The sequence below is a fragment of the Passer domesticus genome, chromosome 1 (assembly GCF_036417665.1).
Source record: "Passer domesticus isolate bPasDom1 chromosome 1, bPasDom1.hap1, whole genome shotgun sequence".
Lineage (NCBI taxonomy): Eukaryota > Metazoa > Chordata > Aves > Passeriformes > Passeridae > Passer > Passer domesticus.
The window spans coordinates 155,473,022-155,483,056 of NC_087474.1; the positions used below are offsets into that span (position 1 = coordinate 155,473,022).

The 10,035-nt window shown below is 36.4% G+C and overlaps 1 long non-coding RNA gene across 1 annotated transcript; it reads left to right on the forward strand.

The window, feature by feature from the left end:
- Window positions 1–2,342: 2,342 nt before the first annotated feature.
- On the forward strand, window positions 2,343–9,092 carry LOC135290143 (uncharacterized). The gene is made up of 3 exons (XR_010352850.1): window positions 2,343–2,542; window positions 3,644–3,751; window positions 5,860–9,092. It is a non-coding gene; the product is annotated as an uncharacterized LOC135290143 (long non-coding RNA).
- The last annotated feature ends 943 nt before the right edge of the window (window positions 9,093–10,035 follow it).

Consider the following 10,035-nt stretch of genomic DNA (forward strand, 5'->3'; position numbering starts at 1 on the left):
AGTATGAAAACATTGCCTTGGAAATTTGACAGATGTGTCAAATGACTCAGGGAGGTCAAAGATAAGAATGTCTCCCTGTTAATCATCCCTGATGGTAGCAAACCATCTATCATGTCACCAAGACCTTTCATGTGCGGGTTTGAAACTAGATTATATCAAGTTCAGGATATTAAATGTAACTTTGCAAGCTTGAGATTGCCTTGTACTTGCATTTATGTGAAATTTTAGTGAAAAAAAATCCAGAGAAAATAAGTCTTCCCTGAGTAGAGTTTTTCTGGAATATAATTATTTGTGTCTTGGTCATTTGTTTACAGGGAGGCTAAGAATGGCATTTCACAATAAGGATATAATATTTTTAAAAAGACACAAGAAAAAAAACAACCCAGCAAAACCAGTAATAAATTGTTTGAGAAGAGAGAGGAAAGGAAAAAGTTCTATTGGAATAAGATTGTGAGTGGTGAGTAACCACAAATAAGGTTTTTAATAAAGGATTTCTACTTATCTGCCATCCCACATATAGTATAAATGTGATTATTTTAATGTGTCATTGTAGAAGATAGATTAACTGTTCAGGTTTCAGTAACAAGAATGAAAAATCCTTTTATTCCTGAAATGATATTTTTAGATTCCAGTAAATACTCAACCTTCCATTTAGACTGGTATAGCACATAAAGCACATATAGCTCATAAACTGCTGTTATTGTTTTGTATCAGAAATAGGAGTTATGGTCATAAAAGCTGACATGTTCATTTCAAAATTTGCAAGGGAACACTTGTTAACTCTGAGAGGAGCTCAGTGCTTCTATTTAGCTGAGTCATGTAAAGATACTGGGGATGGAATATGAGAAAATAGATGAAATGTCTCCTTTACTTTGTCTTTCACAAACCTTCAAAAAAATTTCAGTTACCAAGACCTTGAGTCATCCCAGATTGGTTTGTTCTTACCTTTGAGATCTCAAGTTAGCAGAGATCAGAAACTTCGGTGTCCCCACTGCAAGATCAGGAGCTAAATGGTGCCATGGACAACACAAAGATGTCATCAAACTATCAAAATAAAAGAATCTCTAACATGTAGCTATTGCATAACTGCATCATATTTTGAAAATAAATAAGATAGAAAACTTAAGCATAGGTTGCATTTTCAGTTGTTTAAAGGGGTAAAGAAAATTAAAATTCCCCTCCTTTCTTTCGCTGATTTTTGTGGTGCAAGTCTGTCAGATTCGAGTAGCTAAAGCTGGACTGAATTCAGGTGTGGCAGAAAAGGAGGAAGGACCAGCAGACAGCTGCCAATGTCCCTCGTTAAACTGGTGTCAAATTTCCTCTGGAATGAACATTAAAGAAAATGTCTTGTAGCAGAAAATAAGCACCACATGTAATTTTTAAAACTCTTTCATCAAAATAAAATTCCAGGCACTGTGATTGTATTGCCAGTGCTCCTTCTGCTGGAGACTGATTGCTTAGTCACAGAAATAATATTCTATCGAAACAGAGTTGAGAAATAATAAATATTACAATCCAGCAGATCGCTTTCATCACAGAGCAGTGAGTGTCACTTGTATACATCTCAGTCCAGGATACATTGTGACTTTAATTTTTTTTTATCAAAACTGAGAAAGTAAGATCAATTTACTTTCCTCAATAAAATTTGAGGACTGTGACAAATCCTTCATGGTGCTTTGTAGCACGTAGTCCTATGAGATCTAGATCATCCAGGCCTGAGTTCTTTAATTTATATTTATAGTCATTAAATATGGTACTACTAAAAACCAGGAAATACTCTTAAATTAGCCTTTTACATTGCATGTGAGCTGTAATAGAATTTGCTGCATTAAATGATTAAAATAGCATTTCTTCAAGTAAATAAAAACTGCAAAATATTTTTTCACAGCTGTTTACTGCATTTGTTCATCAATTAATTGATTTTAAAGCCAGAATGGTCTATAAAGACAAAGGGTTCCTAACTCAGAGAGCAGTGCACCCATTCAAGCCCTGATCAGCCGGTGTCTCCAGCAGCATGTTGTGGGAAAGTGTCAAAGGCTTTGTTGAAGTCCAGATAGATACATCCACAGACTTTCCCTCATCCACTGGGGGAATCACTTTGTTGTAGAAGGAGATGTGGTCAGTCAATCAGGATCTGCCTTTCAGAAATCCTTGTGGATTTCTGATCCTGATCCCCTGCCTGTCCTCTGCGTGCCGTGCGATGGCACACAGGATGATCTGGTTACCCACACAATGAGCTTGCACACAGCTTTCAGTCATTTGCAGCACATTCTGTTCATTTTGTGTATTTTAAAATGATGTATTTAGCTGTTTCCTGGGTTTCATATTCTCCTCCAGAAAGTACCAGAGGTGTCTTACACAGAACATCATTAGTCCTTTGATGAATTGCAATCATCCTGCTCATCAGTCTGGTACCAGCTGCTCATCAGTTAAACTGCTGAGCTTTGCTGATGTAGACATTAGCATCTGCAATTCTTTCAAAATCAACAGTTGCCCTGGAACTCAGTCCCAAAGAAATTGGTTTTTAAGTTAGGCATATAAGGTAAGGTAAGTTTGACTTGTTCTACAACTGATTGAAATGAGTACCCCAGGGAGTAATTTGATGTAAGATGAATCCTAATTTTAAAAGAGAATCACCCTTTAAACTCTGTGGACTGTAGAGGGAGCCTTGGTGATTAGCTTAGATTTGACTTTAAGATGGCATAAGTTCAGTAATAAAAATCCCAGCCTGCATGCCTAGAGTTTATTGGTATTTAATCAACAGATCTTATTTGTATGCAGCTTTCTATTTAAAAACAAATGTAATTTAGTTAATGAAAACAAGCTGAGACAAAAAAAGGAAATTCTACACTTGTAGTGGTAGCTATAATGAATTCTATGAAAATTTGCACCACTCTACCTGCAAGTAAGACTTTATTTCCATTTGCAATTCCCAATGCAGAGTTATTACCTGTATGTATGAGGACTGAACCCTTCTTAGAAGCATCTCAAAATGTGTTGTCAAGATATTCAATGATTTTTAAGGACTGAGAATTTACCTGTTAATCTAATTCAACTGTCAAATAATGAGGAAAAAGAATTTTCTTATTTTAACAAAGGCAGTAATATACAACTGTTAGATACAATAATAAGAGAAGAGAGTGTATCTAAAATAGCCACTGCAAGCCAGCCATCATCAACAAAAAAGAAGATATGAAACAGAAGGAATCTTCCATATACATTGATTTGAATAATTTTCAGCTCTTAACAGAATTGCTATCTACCATAACCTTCTGGTTTTTCACTTTTTTTACTACACTGTGTGATGTTTACAGCCCATTAAGATAAGACAAGTCATTTGACCACTACTCTTTCTGTAAATAGGTTATCAGAATTTAATTTAGTTAAAAAACAACGTTGTTAGAAATTAAGGGTTATGGAAGAATATGCAACAATTCTCATGCAGAATAGTCAAATCTGTGTAATGTTCATCTTGTCCACATGGAATATTAATCTCACCTTTCAGCACAAAAATATGTCTAGACACAAGCTGAGCTCCCTTGAGGGGAGTCTGGGATGTTCTGAAATTCACATATTTCCAGCACCTGAATTGAATACTTGATTGTGGAGCAGACTGGGAGGTTGGTCACCCCCCTTGTCTCAGTTTATTGTCTTACAGCCATGCATTGTCATACCCACACTGAGAATTCACCAAGGAGCTCACAGGAACCACAAGCTGAGGAGATCCTGGGCCACTCTAAGGATTAATGAGGTAAGTGCACTGAGCACACACAAGATATCCCATTTTTAATAAGAAAACATAAGATTCAAATTTACAATTAAAAGTTCATAGCTCTTGCCACACTGGTATTTTTTTAAGTTTGCATTTGAAGGCCAGAAGAATAGGACTGCAATGGCTTTTGCTTTACTGATAGTCCATAAAATGTATTATAGAATTTCCTGTTCAAGGTCAGAAGTAGAATTATTTTTTATTTAGTATGTCTTCAAGATTTTTCAAAAGACTTGTTGAAATGAGTTAAAAAATTTATTTGCAAACTGATTAGTTGGGAAGGTGACCCTAGTTGTAATTCATTAATTTTAAAAAAAGGTAACAAATGGACTGCAATTTCTCTCCCTTTCAATTAACTTTCCAGAAACTTTTAAAGGAATTATTTTATAGGTTTTTGTTATGACTTAGTCTCTTACTAGTAGTTCAAGGTTCTATGAAATCTGCTTTTAGGCTCAGTTGAATACTAGTAAAGAGAATTCATACTAATTGTTTGTAGCTTCCACTAACTTTATATATAAAAAATTCTAAGGTTGGTATCAACTTTAAAGTGTAGTACAACCCTGTTAAAGACCAGACTAAACAAGCTATTTTTATTAGCTTACACATAACGTATTGAAAAGGTATCAAAATTAATAAAGAGAATTAGCAGTTACATGAAATGCAGAATATCTCCTATACAGTAAAAAAAAAAAAACAAATAATTTCTCTATTTTTGTCTGAAAAATAAAAATAAAAACAGGAGTTCAAACTTAATTATGAACATGGAAATACCCAAGACCATTCTCTATTTCCATTATAACACTGAAGTCAGTGGCAGCACATTGAACACTTGCTCCTTAGCAGATAGTTTGAGTTCTCAGACAAACTCTCTGTACTTCAGAAGAACACTAAATGGAATATGTAAGGTAAAATCCACTCATAAAACATGTAGATGTATATGTGGTGGGTTGACCCTGGCTGAATGCCAGGTGCCCACTAAGCCCTTCCCCTCCTTATCTGAAACAGAGGAGAAAAAGTATAATTAAAGATTCATGGATTTAGATAAGGACAGGGAGAGACCATTCACCAATTACCTTTATGGGCAAAATAGACTTTATTTGGGAAAATTATTTGAATGTATTACATATCATCTCAGTGTGTACTTAAAAAGTAAAACTGAACCTTAAAAACACCTTTCCCCAAAGCCTTCCCTTCTTCCCAGTTCAACTTCACTCAGTTCATCACACATGTTGTGTTTTCTGCTCCTTCTTCTGTCCTCTCTCCTCCTGCTCCAAAATGAGCTTCCCACAGGATCACAGCCTTCTTTTGGCATTTCCCTGCACCAGCATGGGGTCCTGCAGGGGCTGCAGGGGATCTCTGCTCCCCATGGATCCCCCATGGGCTGCAGGGGCACAGCTGCTTCACCATGGGCTGCCCCAGGGGCTGCAGGGGAACCTCAGCTCTGGCACCTGGAGCTGCTCCTGTCCTCACCTGGGTATCTGTAGAGCTGTTTCTCTCACATGCTCTCACTGCTTTCTCCCAGCTGCTATCTCACAGCAGGGTTTTCTTCCCCTTATAAAACATGTTACCCCAGAGGTATCACCACCATCACTGGTGCCCTCAGCCTCGGACAGCAGTGAGTCAATTTTGGAGCTGGCTCTGTCAGACACAGGGAGAAGTTTCTGACATGTCACAGAAGCTCCCCTTGCCAAACCCCGGGCACACAAACTCAACAGGGCCTGTTCCTTTTTAAGTGCTTCTTTGGGTTAATTGGATTATTTTTCTTTAAAGATATTTATGTTCTTAAAACACATTGAGGAATAAGGGTGATCTGATAGCTATAAGAATGTTCTTGATCAATAAACCATACCTGAAGGAGTAAATTAATGTATTTAATTACCAATAACTTGATTGAATGCTCACAGGATACGGCTCAAATATACTTTAGCTTTTGCACTGAAAATGTTGCAACCCCAGATTGAAAAAGAATAAAGGAACAATTTGTCCAGAATTAGAGAAGACTTTTAGTGCAGAGGTTATTTTTTTTATTCCTCTGACATTTATAGATGAATGAGTAAAAAAAAAAAAATGCAGTTGCTGTTTTTTTCCAGGTGACAGGTCTTTTCCAAAAAACAACTGACTGCTATGATCAACATGTTTTGCTCAAAAATATCTCTGACTTATTTTGTGAAATGTCAGAATAATAAACCATTTTTCGTCTGGAAGCTGGCCTGAAATTTGCAAAAACTGCTGCAAAGCCCAGACTTTTCAGCTGTAGCCAAACTACCCCACCTTGCGCGTGTTTTTTCAAGGATGTAACAATCACTGGGCTTTGGCTGGACATCTGATATTTTCTAGAATCACTAATTTTAATTGGTGATGTTAAAACTACAAGGCTCCTAACACAGGTCAAGGCTGGATTGCAGACAAGACAAAGCTGACCAGATGGTTGTGCTGCCATTCAGGAGGACCTTGTCAGGCTGGAGAAGTGGCTGGTAGACCCATCCGAAGTCCCACAAAGGGAAGAGCCAAGTCCTGCTCCAGAGGAACGATCCCATGCACAAGTACAGACTGGGGACCAGGTCTGTAAAGAAGGAGATGAAGGTGATGAGAGACACAAAACGGCACATAGGAGGTGTTCCCTGGAAAAAAAAAAGGTCAACAGCTCTCTCTGCATTGGGCAGAGCAGTGATGGAAGGTCAAACTACCTAAGCTGGTTCTAAATGAGTTAAATGCAGGCTTTGAAATTCACACATTTTATCTAAGCAGTTTTAGATGCACATCTTCTAGTAATTTCTTCAAGTATTATTATTATTATTTCAAGTAACATTTTCAAGTGCTTATTTATTCCTATGACTATATCAGCTTAAGACAGAGACATGCTTAAATAAGTCCTGTCTGTACTGAATAAATTCTCATTTATTCAATAAGAAAATGGGTTAACTTGGATGCAGAACTACACAACTGCAATTCATATGCTGCCACAAGCTTGTGTCCACACAGTGCTGCACTGAGCTTTATAGATGTATCAGTTTGAGCTGCCCTAACCCATGATCTCTGAAATCTGTACAGCATTGCACAAATATTTATTTTTTGCAGTGATAAATCTAGAAATTAGTTGCAAAATTTTATTTGGAGATTTCTTTCCTGTGGATATTTCAATTTTAAAGAGACATACCAGGATTCAATGAGATGTCATTTTGAAGGAAAAGAGCTGTCCAAAATATCAAGGTATGTTCTGGTTCATCTTGTATCACTGGACCTGTGATCAGTGGATCATCAAGCCTTTGTTGATGCCTTGTTTTCTAATGGAGATAAATTCAGCACAAGCCAGGAAAGGTCTGTTGCTTTCATTGGATGAGCAATCCACATGTGCATCAAACATCTGACAAAAATTTAGTTACTCAGAATGTCAGGTCAATTTTGACTACTGCCCTCTGTTGTTTTAGAAATTTCATTGTTTTTTAAAAATGTCAATTTAAATTTATCCAAGGTTTACATGGATCTTAAGGAATGTGACTTCTGGATCCTCATTCCTATGGTTTTTCATTTCAGTTATCCTAGCTTTCCTTGTAAAATGGGTGGTGTTCTGGTTTTGCCTTCTCTGTTGTCCCCCGTTGGTGTCTCCTGAACTCTCTAAGGAGAAAGGAGTGAGATGAGTCCAGAATATAAAAGAATATAAAAGATTAAAGTCTGTTTGTAAATCCATTAAGAGTTTCTAGTTTTTAAACAGATTTTACTGGCCATTAAAATTCTGATGCCTTTGCCTGACAAAGATTGTAATGAGAATAGAAAATGGCATTAAATGGAATCCATTCTGAAGATGATTGCAAAAGATACAAGCCTAACTCATTCTCATTATAGCTTTGTGTTGGTATAATTGAGAATGTTATTCAGATACCTGAAATACTTGGAGAGAATTTTATTGTGATTGTAAAAAGGTGCTACTTAATTTAATTTAAAATTGGAATTGCAGTTGGCTACTTTTGACATCCTGCAAATGGCACAGGAGAGGCTGACACTGACTTTGTGCAGCCCTGCCAGGAGTATTTTTCTCTTGCATAATCCCAGCTACTGACATTCAGGACATCTATGTGTGAGTTTAAGACTCAATTTGTGATCATCCACAAAGCTGACCTGTCAGCTGTTCCTGTCTTAGTTTAGAGTGAAGCCAGGCTGCAGGAAGACCCTTAATGTTTAGATTCTGTTGAAACATGTCTTTTTCCTTGTGTGCATGTGTGCATGATCCCAAGGACATCAGCTCAATATTTACTTCCAGGCAGGGTTGTTTGGGGATTTTTTTTTATTTTTTTTTTGTGACTGTGTCTCCTATGAAAGATCTCACTGTGGCCTGCCTAGGAATCTGAGAAGACTCAATTCAAACTGCTGAACCAAGCTAAAATGAAAGCACAAATTTAAGGAATGCTCATGCATCTCTTGGAGTCGATGGTTTTCAGCAAAACAGTAAAGATGTTCTGTAATTGAATGGAAGGAGTTAATTAATTAATTCCTGTGAAGTTTTAAACAGGCAAGCCATGCCATAACAGGCACCATTTGCTAAAACATCAGTGGAAAAAAATGGAAATTTGGTTTGCAGCTGCTGAAGAACATTACATTTACATCTTATTTTTCCACTTTCATGGAAAAAAATCTTTAGCTACTCTGCCTAAAAAAATAAAATACATCTATCTTTTGCAGTGATTTTAGAGATAACCTGGTAGTAAAAAACCTTGACAAATTATTGAAGTTTAGAGTTCAGAGTTCTAATTAAGGAATAAACCTTTGCACTTTTGTCTTAGATAAAATGCTGGCAATGTTTCACAAGCCTGGCTTCCAGATTCAAAATCCAGACTCTTGGAGACTAAAAATCTTAGCTTTACCTATGTATCATATCCAGATTTCCTCACTTCTAAGAGCAGTACAATCAACAGCCAATAAATTGTAATACAAATTAACACCATTTATTTAGTCACTACTAAAACCCACAGAATAAGGAAAAAAAAAAGATAAAGCAAAGACCCAAGTATGGCATTGTATTTCAGGGAAGATCATTGGAACCCGCTCTCACTTCTTGTCCTTGAGTAGTGTAACACAAAGATTAGTTGTATCAGAAATTCAGGGTGAAAGCTGTATTATTCTGTTTCAAGTATCATTTACCCTTTGAGAAGTAAGATGTAGAACAGAGCAGCAGGGAAGGAACTAGTGGTTTCTCAGACACCCAGCAAAGACTGAGGATTTTGGCAGGAAAAATATCTTTTATAAAATTTGTAAGAATGATGGAAAATATACTTCAAATTTAATAGCGATTATGTAATTGTTTAGTTTTAAATATGTTTTATTTTATTTGTTGCAGGTTTTTTTTTTTGGTTTTTTTTTTTTTTTTTTTTTTTTTTTAAGAAATAAGGGAACCTGTTCTGAGAGTTCATTTAAATAAAATATAAGCAAATCTCATCATCATTTTTCCCAGGTTTCCTGCATGGGTATTACCTGAGGAATAACCTATAAAGAAAGAAATTTTGAACATTAAATAACATTAAGCTTTTAATTTAATATGGGGTGTATCTGAGATCAAGTGAAGGTCATAATCATTACAAAATTTTAAACAATGCAGAGTGAACCATTTGCTAAAATTCTCTAGCTTTGTATATTTCAAATGTTTTGTCTTCCATTAAACAAAATTAAGTGGATTTGGGGTCCAAAACGCTGTTAATACTTCACAAGGAAAGGGGCCAATCCTTTCAAATCATCAGTCCTGGTTCCTTTTACCCCAGTGTGTTACTGGTGAATGCCAGCATCAGCTTGTTCTGAGTGGCTGTGGGCTGAACTTGCTGCAAGAACAAATGAATGCCTTGAAAATCCTTGTAACTCAGGTAGAGAACAGTTAGTAACTGGCAATGCAGCATCCTCTGAGGGAAAAAAAGCATCATGAAAATATTACAAGCTGCAGGAAAATGTGAAAAAATCAAAGATGACAATCACCTGAGAAGAGGAAAAGAATGATGCTTAAGCTGGCAACAGCAATCTGAAGCACATATTCTTTTTTGAATTGATTAAGAATCAATATTTCATACAAGTGGAATTAGTACCAAGTCTAAGAGAAAGACAACTCAGCCAAGTAACCAATGATCTGTTTTGTGCAATACATGCTGTTCATGCAGCTCTGTGTCTGTGTCTGCACGTGCACATGTATCTTTGTGTGAAAACACGTGTTTGTGTACATTGCTCCCCAAGAAATCAATGTAATGCCATGTTCTTGCTTAAACTTCTGCTTTGTGTTATGGATTCTT